General features: G+C 36.2%; 1 non-coding gene across 1 annotated transcript; it reads right to left on the bottom strand.

Moving 5' to 3' along the window:
• Nucleotides 1–9,141: 9,141 nt before the first annotated feature.
• Nucleotides 9,142–9,248, bottom strand: LOC123784476 (small nucleolar RNA U13). The gene has a single exon (XR_006777467.1). It is a non-coding gene; the product is annotated as a small nucleolar RNA U13 (small nucleolar RNA).
• Between the last annotated feature and the right edge of the window lie 2,991 nt (nucleotides 9,249–12,239).

The raw sequence follows: 12,239 nt of genomic DNA, 5'->3' as shown, positions 1-12,239 counted from the left end.
ACTGGTAAAAATTATTAATAAATAAAAACATTTAAACACTATAAAAATGCCCTAAGGGCATAGAGTAAATGCAGAAATATTTATTCACTAAAACTACCAAATTTTAGGATGCATTTAATAATAACATGTGAACTTACACTTTGAAAATATAACACATTTTTTTAAGGAAGTTAAAGAGACATTGGTGCACCAGGGTAGCACAATGAAGCATCTAACTCTTGGTTTCCATTTAGGTCTGATCTAAGAGTTGTGAGATTGAGCCCTGCATCAGGCTCTGCACTCAGCAAGGAGTCTGCTTGAGATTCTCTCTTCCTCTCCCTCCACCCCTCTCCCTCATGTTCTCGCTCTCTTTCCAAAATAAATAATTAAATCTTAAAAAAAAAAAGAAATTAAAGAGACATAAATAATCAAAAGACAATCCATGTTCACAGAATAGATTTAATATTGTTAAATTGGTAAAATTCTCTAATTTTACCTGCAAATTCTATTAAATCCTTATTACAATCGCAGCTACCTTTGTATGTATGTTGACCCTGAAACTCATGAAAATGCTGAAAACAACCTTAGAAAAGGAGAAAAAAAGGAAGAAGACTCACATTTCACAATTTCAAAATTTATGACAAAGCTACAATAATCAAGAAATAATGGTACTGGCATATGAAAAACATTATAGATACTGCAATGTAATAGTAGCAATGTAATAAATACAATTGAGACTCCAGAAATCAATCTTCATATCCATGGTCTACTTTACTTTCTATCCATAAAGAGAAAGAAACATCAACTTTCTTTAAATGTTCCTGCCATTATGTATTTCAAATGTTGTTATTAATCAAAGGGAAAAACATTCATCTTTAAGTACTGAGTGGGATCCTAGAACCACTTCAGTCAAGTAGAGGAGGGCTTCTCAGATTTCAATGTACATATGAATTACCAGAATATCTTCTTAAAATGCATATTCTGAATCATTAGTTCTTGGGTGGAGTCTGAAATTCTATTAATATATCAGGTACAGACTTACTTGGAGTAACAAGGGACCACAGTATTTTAATTTAAAGCATATATTAGTAAAATGACAATTTCTATGGTAATAGGAAAAAAAAAACCAGACAATCTACATGGTCAAGAAGTCTGGAAATACCTCAAATACACATAATTTGCAGAATAAGTCTCATCCTGGGAGCACCTGGATAACTCAGCTTATTAAATGTCCTGACTCTTGGTTTCAGCTCGGGTGATCTCAAGGGTCATAAGATTGAGCCCCATGATCAGGTTCGATAATGGGCATAGAACCTGCTTAAGATTCTCTCTCTCCCTCTCCCTCTGCCCCTCCCCACCCTCAACTCATGCACATGCATATGAGCGTGTGTGCTCTCTCTCTCTCTCTCAAAAAATAAATTTTTATCCTGGTAGAGTATTATATTATCACAATGTATTCATCATAGGTACAAAATAGGAAATGTCACAAGTCAGAAAATACCCATAGTATTAATAACCTATATTTCTTTAAGCTCATACATAGAAGAATCTTATATGAATATCCTTCTCTAATGTTACATTTTGCGATATGTTTTTTTTTAAAGATTTTATTTATTTATTTGACAGAGATAGAGACAGCCAGTGAGAGAGGGAACACAAGCAGGGGAAGTGGGAGAGGAAGAAGCAGGCTCATAGCAGAGGAGCCTGATGTGGGGCTCGATCCCAGAACCCTGGGATCACGCCCTGAGCCGAAGGCAGACGCTCAACCCCGCTGTGCCACCCAAGCGCCCCACATTTTGTGATATGTTAAAGAGAAACCATCATACAGAACAGAATGAGAAAACAAAAGTCGATTTATTCTGATCCTCTCTCCCCATCAATAGGGGAGAGAGTACAAAGTGCATACCCAGCTCCATAGACACAAAAGGCAGGAGTGCATTTAAATGCTGAGGTGAGCTAGTGGAAAAGTACTGAAAGACATTAGGTGGGAGGTTGATCAATGGCATGCATCCATTAAGTTATTCCTGAGTTTGCAAATGTTTTTCTCTGTGATTAGGCCATCTGTGTTTGCTAATTGGCTTTACCCAAAGGAAAAGCAAACTTTCTCCTATCTTCATCACCAGAAATAGTTTCACAGCTTGGAGCAAGACTCCAAGTTATGCTGGAGTCAGGCTCCCGCTCTCCCATAGAGCCTGAGAAATAGGGATGACTAACAGGGAGATTGAATGGCAAAGGGACGGCTCCCAGGCCAGGTCCTTGAGAAAGATAGTCCTGGGTTGTCAAACTGGCAAGAGGTTTTTCAAAAGATTTACAACTCAAAGGGACAAAGATGGAATTTAAAATTACAAGGTTTGCAAAGTAAATGCTCAAAGAAAAGGAAGGTCACTGGCTTTACCAGATACCTGAGGATTTTTCAAATTCAGGGAAACAGTGAACAAAGCTGTTTCAAATTCAGGGGAACAAAGCTATCTCTGATGTACACACTCAAATGTACACAGTGCATGTCCTTCCCAATGACAGCAAAGACACATGTGTTAAAATGTGGCTTATAATTTCATGCACGGTTTCTCCCAAACAAGTATTTCCTTTCCCCTCCCCAGTTTTATTGAGAAATAATTGATATACATCACTCTTTAAGTTTAAGGCACGCAGTCCGATGGTGCGATTTACATATATTGTGTAAGAAAGCATCTCTCATGCCACCAGCTCATAGTTTCTTATGCCGTCCTCCTTCCATCCTTCAGCCTCACCTCCAATCCCTCTGCTCCAATCCCATCAGCCTGGTTTGGGCCCCTCACATCTCAGTGTTGCATGGATGCAATAGAAGCCCAGCTCCTTGCTGCCCGAGTGTGGTTCACAGAAGCGGTCTCCTGGGAGCTTGTTAAAAATACAAAAATCTCAGGGGTACCTAGGTGGTTCAGTCAGTTAAGCATCCAATTCTTGATTTTGGCTTAGGTCATGATCTCAGGGGTGGGAGGCCCCACCTGAGACTTCCTGAATCAAACTGCAGATATCAACAGGATTCCCACAGGATCGGCATGCACTTTGAAGTCTGGAGAGTACTCTTCTAGCTTGCTTCCCCTTTCAGGATTTCAGCTTCTCCAATTTATTGCATACAATACCGATTTTACACAGAGTAGCCCGAATGCAGTGATGTTACCTAAGCACATATCATTGCCACACTCTTCTTGCCAAACGATGCCACCCAATGATTTGATTAAGAAATGTAGTTCTGGATATTTAGGTGCAAGCCTCCTTCTTACTTTTCCCTTCCTCTCTTTTCTATAACAATGCAGCAAGTGTCTTTCCTAACCCCTCTCCCATTTAGGAAATAAACTGTCACTTCTTTCTTCCCATACTTCAAAGTCTTGTGTTCTGTGCTCACACAGGCACAGATACCTTTGCAAGGCTCTCCCTTCTAAAAAGTAATTTTTTAATCTTCTAATTGCAAAAGGGAATAATTAAGTGTAAAATAATATGGTGTAAACTTTGGTATAACCTCTAATTCAGTCTATAACATAAAACTAAGACAGATGAAATCCACACACAGCTCTCAGCAAATCAACCTCAGATGCCCTTTGAGAATTGTAGATAGTTGGGGGGGGGGGGGAGGAGATCCTGAAATAAGCAACACTTATTTTATAAATGTCAACACTCCTGGTAGGAAAAGATGCAAAATTAGGAAGTGGTTTTAATTAAAATGCAGGTATGTTTTAAAAAATAAAACTCAGGTATGTTGTTCCTTTATTTTTTATACTTTCATGACATTATTAGCTTAAAATAGTTTTACTTAGCTTTGAAGTATTTCATTATTTTCACAACCTCATGTAGTGGTTTAGAAAATGGACTGTAATTTGGAAAACTTGGGATAGCTTCACAGGCCACGTTGTCATTTAAATGTGACCTTGACTGGTAGTTTAACCTCACTACCTACGCTGTGCTGTTATTCACATGGAAATAGTGTGCTAACTATCTCACAGTTTTATTGTGGATATTAAATGTAATACTGCATTTGAAGCAAAAAGCACATTGTCTGCTCTAAATAAATGTTAGTTATTCTGTAATGATCATTATCATAATGTATTCAAACTTATTTAACCAGTATTATTGTCATACGGTATCTGATTCAGCAAATCATATGCCTACCTATGTACAGTTTGCTCTGTCTATATGTAGCTATTGTTTCTGTTTTATTGAACATCCAGCAAATGTTCTGAAAACTGGTGAGATTTCAATGATCCAAAGAACAAAAAAGGTTACGAGGGTGTAGGTTCATTAAAGGTACAGCTTTTCTATATTCTTTGTTATAAACTAGTTCTACATCTAGGCTATGGCATGGCCATGCTGTTTTCCTTTGTTGGAAATACTCTTTTTCCCCTTCTACTGATGAAGAGTCCGCAGATTTTCATTCTGGAACTCTACCTTCTCCAGACAACTTTCCTACAGAGAGTCAATATATCCCCTCTTCTCTGAATTTCTATTAATTTTATCATTAAATCATTGTTGTACATCCATTTTTCCATCACTAAAAGTGCTAGCTTTTTCTTTTTTAAAGCTACTGAACAGAAAACAATTATAAAATACATCTTGTTTCTTCCTTGACTCTCAGCCAACTTTGGTTTTATTTGGACCAAAATAAATACACAAAAATGTATTAATGGCAGATTGAAATTTGATAGAGTGGAAAGTGATGGCATAAATTGATGTAATTTGAACTTAGCTCATTTGAATCAATAAGCAATGGTAGGAATTAAACATTTTTACTTTGAGTTGAGTTGCAACATTGTACTAACTTACAAAAATTATTAAACTCTATTTATGTAAGAGATTGTCAGACATGCTTTTTTGAACTTTGAAAAACTGGAGAGAAATATTCCAAATGGAGCCCTGTTTCTCCATTGAAGAGAATACACTAAAAATGAAATACAAGTTATCAAAATATCCATTCACTTTCTATGTACATTTTTAAGTTTTTCTGCTATTGAAATTATTTTTCTTGCTTGAGATCTAAGGCATCTGCAATGCCACTGGATTGTAATCTATTGATTACAGTGTAAAGATCTTATTGGTGTATCTCTATAATTATTCAAGAGGTAAGTAAGGAAATAGGTAATAAGATATGATGAATCGACAGATATTCCTCTTAATATTAATTGAGGAAGCTCTGGACAGACTGTTTGACCTGAACCAAGCAGTTTACCTTCAATGCTCACAACCAATGTACATACATGACCATTTGGCTGCCAATACTCGTAACCATCTGTCATAATGGCAACAGGCCTACTCTCAAAATACTGTGATAATTTAGACTGCAGATGCCAACTAAGTAGATTGGCAGCCTGAAATTCCAAGAGCACTTTCTCTTTTTCCACAGAGGGTGATGCCACATTAACACCAACATGGCTTCTTACCACCATACCACCTGTTCATTCATTTTAGGCCAAAAATATTCATGGAGGGGGCAATTGTGAGTACGTGAGAAAATACTGAGTGAGGATCTGTTGTGAAAGAATAATATTCTGTTCTATTCAGATCTATATTTTAAAATGACCTTATAGATTTAACACTATAAAATCACTGTGCGTATGAAAAGTCACAACATTAGTCTAAAGATTTGAAGGCAATATTGTTAATATACAGTGGGTTTGGGTTAGTGTGGATTTTTAAGCATGTATAAAGTCAATAATTTGTTTTCAGGACTTAGGCTGGAGGAAGTTCCTATGCTAAATATATCTTTGCTTCAGAATTCCAGAGCAAGGGGCAGGGTGCTATTTGTATTGTCATTAAAACTGGATTGTCATTCAAAGATTCAGCTGGCTTTGTAATGCATGACATGTGCTTAAAATTACCCTTATATTTTCTTCCATTTCCTTCTTTCCGTCCATATGCAGTATCCTAGGGAAAAATTATTAATGTCTGGAATTCTTTTCCTCCCAGTACGGTGATAAATCTGAAATGTTAACATCCCCAGTTTCAGAATAAGAGTAGGGCCAAAAATTGTTCTCCTTAAGTATTCCATACTTTCTCAATTCTTTTGAAATTGCAATCTTCCAAAGAGGTCAACTTTTGGCTGGAGTCTCAAGGCTCTTATGCTGTGGTAGCCTCTGTATTGGAAAGAGTCTTCTATGGTGGGTCTAGTCTATGAGAGGGTATAGACTGGCATGCTTGGAATAATGACGGATCCCAACAACAATGGTAGAAATCGGGGTAGTGCAGCTTCCCCAGTAGCTTGAGTCCAGTTGGTCAAATCGGAGAACGGAGTCTGCTGTGGCATCTACATGAGTGACCCAGACATATGATAAGAAGCTGAAATACTTTTTCAACTGTTCACTGCCCCAAAGAAGTAACTTTAAATCTCTCAGTCTAATCTTCCAAGAGGCAGACCAAACAGCCCATCAGTAAAAATAGAACAAAATTTACCAAAATAATTATTGACCATGGTAAGAGAAGGGCCTTGACATCTTTCCACTAAGTAAAATAATCATGCCCCATTTAGGCTCTAGTTTGAAGCTGCAGAGTGGAGAAAAAGTTTCTACCAAAGATAGGAGAAAACTGTTAATTTTTCACAATTTAAAGCTGGAATGCTATTGAACCCAAGCTTTCCATATTCTTGAATATACCAATTCTCTTTCACAACTGAGGCATGTTGGACATTCCCATGCATGCTGTTACTCACCACATCTGAGCTGACACACCCCAGATAGAAATAACAGAACAAACTGTCATAGGGTCTCCAGTGTTCTGAGAAAATGTGTTGCTAGCTGATCCATCCTAAAATAAACAGTAAAGGAAGTTTTTTAGTCTCATACAATCCAAACCACAATCCAAAACAATGAGTACCAGTAATAGTAATTATGTAACTACAAAAGACAGTTAAAATGCTATTATGTTCCTTTTTTATTTTAGCTGATTTAAACTGATTTTTAACTGATTTTTTATACAAATATTTGTGCTCAATAAACATATGAAAAGATGTTCAACATCATTAGACATCAGGGAATACAAATTAAAACCACAGTGAGATACCACATTATATCCACTAGGATAGCTATAAAAATTAAAAAAAAAATCAAACAGATAATAAGTATTGGCAAGGATGTGGAGAAATTGGAAGCTTCAAACACTTCTGGTATGAATGTTAGATTGTTCAGTGACTTTGGAACACCATCTGGCATTCTTCAAAATATTCAACATAAAATTACCACAGGATTGATCCGATTCACTACTAGGTATACACCCAAGAAAGCTGAAAATACATGCCCATGGAAATGTTTATATGAATGTTCACTGAAACATTATTCATAATATATAAATATTCATCGGTCGATGAATAGATGCATACGATATGGTATACTCATACAATGTTATTTGGCAATAAAATAAATAATGCTCTGATTCATACTACAATTTAGATGAACCTTGAAAACATCATATTACATGAAAGAAACCAGCCATGAGGCCTGCACATTTCATTATTCCATTTATATGAAATGTCCAGAAAGGAACCTATAATATAACCTAGAATCTATTAGTAGTAAGTTTTCTACAAGAAGGGAAGCCAGTCTGAAGATAAAGCCAATTGTTAGAGCAATGATCAGAAACTGGTCTTCTGCAGCATTGCTTAACCACTTTAGGTTAAAGACTTACTTGAAGCAAACCTCTATATGTACCAGTATGTGAAACAACGTATTTTTACATATTCGTAGTTCCTTTATTTCTACTTTCTAGAGACAAAAGAGCATCGGAGTGTCCTTTTTACACTGACTATTTCTTAACTTTAATCCAAAATGATCAAAATGCCATTTTGGCCCATTTTGGGGCAACTTGCCCTGGACTCCTATAATAAGTAAAGCACTATGGGACATATTCACTTCAAAACACCTGTGACCTCAGGGGTTTGTTAGTGTCACTGAATAAAGTTCTTTCACTTGTGAATATTTCGTAATATTCTTACTTATATTTACTTACCTACGGAGACCAAATCAATAAAAAGAAATATAATAATGATAATTTTGACAGGAATACAGTCATGGGAGAAAGGCTATTAAATGATTCAGAATCCAAAATAAAGTGAGTGCACTGATAAATTAAGAGGTACTGATAAAGTGATCTCCTTCAACTATCATGCTGTTTTCATGTTGAACTAAATTCATCAAGAATGGAGAATGTTGAAAAAAAGTGAAGACATTTGGTCACATATATTTTGGTATATGTAAAATATTAAGTAATTGTATTAATATTAATTTAATATATATAAATACCTATTTATATATAAAATTAAAGATATACAAATTATATATTCATTATAAGTTAAATTATTTATATGTATTTATAATATATATTATATATTTATTATAAATTTATATATATGTATATAAATAAATTAAGGCAATGAATTCAGAATGGTGGAGAGCATGGAACAGAGGAAATTACTTTCTAAAACATTTTGGAGATTTGTTATATGGATGAAAGTATTGCTCCCCAGTACCAGCTCGGAAAAATCTGGAACTGATTAACAAATAGAAAAAAGGGGCACCTAGGTGGCTCAGTCATCTGCCTGGGCTCAGGTCATGATCCTGGGGTCCTGGGATTCAGCCTTGCATCAGGCTCCCTGCTCAGCAGAAAGTCTGCTTCTCCTGTTCCCTCTGCTCCTCCCCTCCACTTGTGCTCTTCCTCTCACTCTCTCTTTCTCAAATAAATAAATAAAATCTTAAAAAAAATCAAATAGAAGAGAAAGAATGGGGCAATGATGTTACTGTCAGAATAACTCATAAAAATGTGGTCCCTGCATCCAGGCATCTGAATCCTTTTAGGGACTTCTTTCCTGCCTATAGAAAAAGAAACTCCCCACCTGAGTCCCAGTCATCTTTTGACAAGCTCTTCTCATGATTCTGATGCACACTAAGTTTGAGAATTTCCAAATTCTCAAGGTTTTTTGTTTTGTTTTTGATTATTATTATTGTTTTAGAGAAGAATATTTGAAGTTTATTTTTAAATTGTCTTGGGCATTGGTGGAGTCAAAGGGGAGTTTTTAACTATTTAAAATTTTTATAAATTAAACAGCAAGTGATCATAATTCAGGAATAAACAGTTAAATTGGGGGTAGACCTTTTGTTATGTTTGATTTCTGTAGAGCTCTTTGTACTTTTGAATATTTTTTCACATCAGATGGGTAATGTGCCCGCATCGTTGTGGCAAGATCTGACAGACACACACGCCATGCAACAGCATGAACACCCAATCGTCATGCTTATGAACTACAAAAGGGTGTGTACTTTTGATTTTTAAAATACCTTCATGTTTTGAAACTATTTGTATTTATAGGCACATAACTGTGTCAAGAGCTGTGCTCACCTGTCTGCACGGTGGCTTCTCTAAAGCATGTGACAAGATTATATTAAGTGAAGTATTCATACCATCATCTTCTAGCTGTTGCTCAGAGCAGTACTGATCTCATACATAGATAAGCAGGGCTGCTACTTTGGCTCATGCTACACCGGGATTCATGAAGTCCCATCCTCATGGGTGCCCTGTTCAAAAAAGAAAAGCTCCTCTTTGGCACAGGTTTGTACCAGTGGTATTATCTGAGTAGGGAGTCCTGAGCACAGCCTGGTTCCCATGTCAGACCCAGTCTCTACTCCTTTCCTTAGGCACTCTCTTGAACACCCTTTCCTAACTCATCAGATGTTGCAAGAGGCTTTGATAGTCACATGTATAGTGATGTCCCAGAGCCTAATGAGTCTCATCCCTGATTCCAGGAGAGCAGTCTAGCAAGTTAATCACTCCCACTGACCACTATGCCATTTCTTTCATTGAATAGTGCACAACTAGTGTCAGAAAGTGGCAGGCATGATTATTTAGGGACACTCAGATGATTTATATGGATAGGATTTCAGCAAAAAATATTTACCTGTGCTCCACACATGCCGAGGATGCCCTGAGCACAGGTAGTGCACATAACTGCTTAAGGTCACACGGCTGGGAAGAAGGACAGCCAGGACTCCAAGCGTAGTCCAATTCCTTTCTCTTAAATACTATTTTGTATCCATTTATAAATGTTAGTTTTTTTGAACATGTAAATTTTGGAAGACATTAAACCTTAACATAGTTATATAACTGAATGATACACAACATAGAACTTAATGAAATCCTTTAGTTGATAAATACATACTTTTACCCAAATTGAAAACCAGTGATACATTACTTGAATGTATTTATGTTAGATTTGCAGATTAAAAGATATATATAATAATAACAATAATATAGAAACAAGAATAGCAAGTATAAAGGTGTACTTATTAGTCACTAAGCAAAGTTAAGGTGACTTTATATAATCTATCTCATTGGTTCATTCTAATTATATTCTCATTATTCAGACAAGAAAACTGAGACCTGGAGGAGTTAAGCAACTTACCCACATTCACCCAGCTACTGAGGACAGAGTCGACATCAGGTTCTTGTTTGTCTCTGGAGTCCCATTCCTGTGTTGAGAACTTACTGGTTTGATTGGCTGGGAGATAGACCAACCATTGCTCAACCTGTGAATCTAAAATTTCATGTAATTTTACTAACTCCTGATTATATGTTTTAGTTATTCTTAGTGTTAATTTTTTAAAATTTATTTTATTTAAAGATTTTATTTATTTGACAGAAAAAGAGCAAGAGAGCACAAGCAGAGGAAGTGGCAGAGGAAGAGGGAGAAGCAAGCTCCCCTCTGCGCAGGGAGCCCCATGCCAGCTCCATCCCAGGACCCAGGAATCAGGGCCAGAGCCCAAGGCAAATGCTTAGCCTACTGAGCCACCCAGGCGCCCAGTTATTCTCATTATCCAAAGGTAATTCAGCATTAACCATGCTTAAAGTTTTTAAAAAAAATTCAGGAAGGATCTAATTGACTTTGCATTACTTAGATAAATAAGAATATTTAACATTAAAATAAAACATACACATCATTAAAATGAATACATGTCTTAATAATGCAATTCGTTATTACCTAAAAGTGTACTTCAAAGTAGCTGTGTATTTCTGTGCATAATTAGCCTTAATCCCACCTCCAAAAAAAACTCCTTGACAAATTTCACTGTAAGTATTGTCTAGACAATAGCATCTTATTGGAAACTACTGGCAAACACCTATCCAAACGACCTTCAGCATAAAAGAGAAGGTTTGAAAATATGATGTCAATTTATTACAGTCTTCAGCATTTACTCAAAGTGATATACTGAGGAAGGAAGTAAAAAGAAATAAGATAATCTATCACTTCATTACAAAAAAGACCTATGATCTTAATGTCCCTTCATACTGTTATATTCTGCCAGGATTCAATGAGAGGATGTTACTGAAAATAAAATTGAAGAGATATTAAGCCACAAATATGCGCATACTGACGGCAGTTCTTGAATTCTGAAAGAACATAGTGTAAGACTAGTTTTGTTTTTCACCGGGTAACTTTTATTTAAACTTCTGTGTTTCCTAATATCTGGTCATACAGTCATTGAACTGTATTCATTTTGTGAGCTGAAAAACAATAATGATATTGTTCATTAAATTCATAAGTAGAGCTGCTTCCATTCCTAATTTTATTTTTATTTTCTTTTTTTTAATTTAAATTCGATTAGCCAACAAATAGTACATCATTAGTTTCAGATGTACTGTTCAATAATTTATCAGTTGCGTATAACACCCAGTGCTCATCATATCACGTGCCCTTCTTAATGCCCAGCACCCAACTACCCCATCCCCTCACCCACCTCCAGGAACCATTCCTAATTTTAAAGGCACTGAAACAATAATTACATTTCGACCTTCCCTTTGTGTTAGGAGAGCAAACGGTGGGAAAAAGAGTAGGTCTAAAATGGTGAGAAGCAAAATTCTCACCATTACTACTCTGGAATGTATTCCTATAACACTTATTAAAGAAAAATTCAGGGGTGCCTGAGTGGCTCAGTCCGTAAAGCATCCAACTCTTGAATTAGGCTCAGGTCATGATCTCAGGGTCATAGAATAGATCCCCATGTTGCTTCCGTGCAGTGGGGAGTTTGCTTCAGGATTCTTTCTCTCCCTCTGCCCCTCTGCACGCTCCTCATCTCTCTTAATAAATAAATGAATCTTAAGAAAATTAAAAAATAAAATGAAATTCAAATATGTACATGACTGTTTTAAATCTTTGGATTATGAGATTCGTTCTGTTTTTATTAAACTAAAGTCACTGTGGTCACTGAAGACCACAGGCAATAAGAGCCAAACCACACCAACTGTCCTAA

Source organism: Ursus americanus, chromosome 4, assembly GCF_024610735.1.
Source record: "Ursus americanus isolate L20-20 chromosome 4, mUrsAme1.1.p, whole genome shotgun sequence".
Lineage (NCBI taxonomy): Eukaryota > Metazoa > Chordata > Mammalia > Carnivora > Ursidae > Ursus > Ursus americanus.
The sequence above is the reverse complement of the archived record's forward strand: the minus strand, read 5'-3'. Positions and strand labels throughout refer to the sequence as shown.